At 48.0% G+C, this 3,543-nt stretch overlaps 1 long non-coding RNA gene across 1 annotated transcript; it reads left to right on the top strand.

Moving 5' to 3' along the window:
• The first annotated feature begins 349 nt into the window (after positions 1-349).
• On the top strand, positions 350-2,799 carry LOC147118867 (uncharacterized). Its single transcript, XR_015077826.1, has 2 exons — positions 350-521; positions 1,434-2,799. It is a non-coding gene; the product is annotated as an uncharacterized LOC147118867 (long non-coding RNA).
• Positions 2,800-3,543: the final 744 nt, after the last annotated feature.

The following is a 3,543-nucleotide window of genomic DNA, read 5'->3' as shown; positions in this document are numbered from 1 at the left end:
CGCACCGTTCACAGCGGGGAGAAACCATACATGTGTTCTGTGTGTGGACGAGGCTTTAACCGATCGTCCAACCTGGAGACACAAGGACACCCGCACCACGGAGAAACCGTGGAAATGTGGGGACTGTGAAAAGGGATACAATTACCCGTGGAAGCTGGAATCACATCGATGCAGTCACACCGGGGAGAGGCTGTTCACCTGCTCTGTGTGTGGGAAAACATCACTTGTTTCCCACTTGGCGCAAAAAAATATATTAATGGCAACAATTCATTTGAGTTGATTTTAAATAGTTTAGTCCATCAATTGAATCATGTTTCTCTCATTGTATTTCCAAACTTAGATTCATGGCCTCATTTATTTTCTTCCTCTGAGCCCCTGAACCTCATCTGGCAGCGTAATGTTGGCGAGTGGTGATTGATGGCCCTGGGAACCAATAGAAAGAGAGCTCAGAGACTGGAGGGCCAAGGGAGCAGCGAGTTCTGCAACCAATCGCGGTGCTTGAGGGGTGGAACCTGAGTCGGGTGAGTCAGTGTGAACCCGTTAAACAATTTATCTTTTATAACTTAAATTAAGATTTAATTTGTCAACAGAACAGTTTAACATTTGTCAGTATTTTGTTTCCCTGGAGTTCCTATTATGAGTTTCAGACACTTCAGTGCCAAGTGGACCAGGTGTTTACAACCCTCTTAATAAGGAGAAACTGACTCCAGTGTCAGAAGGGTCGGTAACCAGAGGACTCAGATTTAAGGTCATTGTCAAAAGAACCAGCGGCAACATGAGGAAAGAATTTAAGCAGCGAGTTGTTATGACCTGGAAGGCACTGCCTGAAGTGGTGGTGGAAGCAGATTCAATGGCAACTTTCAAAGGGGAATTGGAGAACTACTTGAATTGGAAACAAATTGTGGGTCTGTGGGGATAAAGCAGAGGAGTGGGCCTAAATTCAAAGAGCTGGCTCTGGGACAATGGGCCGAAGGGCTGCACCATTCTCTGATTCTATGAACTCTGCATTCCTCCAATTCTGGCCTGTTGTGCATCCCCCACTTCCTTCGCTCCACCATTGGTGGCCGTGCCTTCAGTTGCCTCGGCCCTAAGATCAATCTTTGCCTGATTACGCTCTTGTGAAGCACCTTGGAACGTTTTACTACGTTAAAGGCGCTATGTAAATGCAAGTTGTTGTTGCTGTGCTACCATTGGCCTCAGCTTTTCCAGACAGAATCAGCCAGCGCCGGCGGCTGTGCTGCTCCCCATGGTTGAAATGCTGGCAGCTCACTGTATAGGCCCACAGCTCAGAATTGCCATTGGGAAGGAACTGGAGAGCAATGAGTGACTGGGGCCAAACCCCACCATCAAGCAGCACCTTTAGGAGAGAAAGGGAATAAAATCCGAATTTCTATCCTGTATTTACAATCATGACTTGTAAACTGTTTTTACAGGGCATTAGAAGTGGAAGATGTGCAGATGAGAAATTCAAACCAAACATCATGTCAAGATCTGACAGAGTGACAGGATTCATCAGGACCTGAATATCATCGGTCTTTTAATATAGAAGGAGAAATGTTTGTCTGTGGGAAATGATTTCAAACGTCAGTGTGACTGGAAAAGCACCGAGACACACACACCTGAGTGAGAGTGTTCCAGGGCACTGACTGTGGAAAGAGCTTTAACCAGTTACACAGCCTGAGAAAACATTGCACTGTTCACAGCGGGGAGAAACCGGACACGTGTTCTGTGTGTGGACGAGGCTTCAACTGATCGTCCAACCTGGAGAGTCACAATGACACCCACACCACGGAGAAACCGTGGAAATGTGGGGACTGTGGGAAGGGATTCAGTTCCCCATCGAAGCTAGAAATTCATCGACGCAGTCACACCGGGGAGAGACCGTTCACCTGCTTTGTGTGTGGGAAGGGATTCTCTCAGTCATCCAACCGTCTGGTACACCAGCGAGTTCACACTGGGGAGAGAATGTTCACCTGCTCCATGTGCGGGAAGAGATTCAATTGTTCATCCGAGCTTCTGAGACACCAGTGCATTCACACTGGAGAGAGTCAGTTCACCTGCTCCGTGTGTAAGAAGGGATTCACTCGTTCATCCAACCTGCTGACACACCAGCGAGTTCACGCTGAGGAGAGGCTGTTCACCTGCTCCGTGTGTGGGAAGGGATTCACTCAATCATCCAACCTGCTGACACACCAGTGAGTTCACACTGGGGAGCGGCCATTCACCTGCTCCGTGTGTGGGAAGGGATTCACGAATTCATCCGATGTTCTGACACACCAGCGAGTTCACACTGGGGAGAGACCATTCACCTGCTCTGAGTGTGGGAAGGGATTCACTCGGTCATCGCACCTCACTGCACATCAACTTGTTCACACAGATAAAAGACCTTTTAAATGTTCTGACTGTGAAAAGATCTTTAAAAGCACAAAGGATCTGCTGATACACCAACGAGTTCACACTGGGGAGAGGCCGTTCATCTGCTCTGTGTGTGGGAAGGGATTCACTCAGTCATCCAACCTGCTGACACACCAGCAAGTTCACACCTGGGAGAGGTCGTTCAGCTGCTCAGTGTGTGGGATGGGATTCACTCGGTCATCCCAACTGCTGAGATACCAGCGAGTTCACCAGTGACTGCAGGGGTTGGATTCTGCTGTTGTTGCTGCTGTTAATCACATCCAGGACTGAACCATGTTCATTCTGACAGTTGGAGTTTGTTTCTGCTGGTGTTATTAACCCTATAACTGGGCTGGAGTTTCATATTCTGGATACCTGTCAAATAAATCAGCTTTGCTTTCAATTCCTGCAGATTTTTGTCAGAATTTCTCCTTCATTTACAGATGCTCCCTGACCAGTCACTATTTCTCCTTCATTTACAGATGCTCCCTGACCAGTCACCATTTCTCTTCCATTTACAGACACTCCCTGACCAGTCACCATTTCTCCTCCATTTACAGACACTCCCTGACCAGCCACCATTTCTCCTCCATTTACAGACGCTCCCTGACCAGTCACCATTTCGCCTTCATTTACAGACGCTCCCTGACCAGTTACCATTTCTCCTCCATTTATAGACGCTCCCTGACCAGTCACCATTTCTCCTTCATTTAGAGACACTCCGTGACCAGCCACCATTTCTCCTTCATTTACAGATGCTCCCTGACCAGTCACCATTTCTCCATTATTTACAGACACTCCCTGACAGCCACCATTTCTCCTCCATTTACAGACACTCCCTGACCAGTCACCATTTCTCCTTAATTTACAGACGCTCCCTGCCCAGTCACCATTTCTCCTCCATTTACAGACGCTCCCTGACCAGTCACCATTTCTCCTTCATTTACAGACGCTCCCTGACCAGTCACCATATCTCCTTCATTTACAGACGCTCCCTGACCAGTCTCCATTTCTCCTCCATTTACAGACGCTCCCTGACCAGTCACCATTTCTCCTCCATTTACAGACGCTCCCTGACCAGTCACCTTTTCTCCTTCATTTACAGACGCTCCCTGACCAGTCACCATATCTCCTTCATTTACAGACGCT

Source organism: Somniosus microcephalus, chromosome 4 (genome assembly GCF_052327205.1).
Source record: "Somniosus microcephalus isolate GS21.2 chromosome 4, FLI_Smic_1.0, whole genome shotgun sequence".
In the NCBI taxonomy this organism is placed as follows: Eukaryota; Metazoa; Chordata; class Chondrichthyes; order Squaliformes; family Somniosidae; genus Somniosus; species Somniosus microcephalus.
This window is presented reverse-complemented; position numbering and strand designations above follow the sequence as displayed.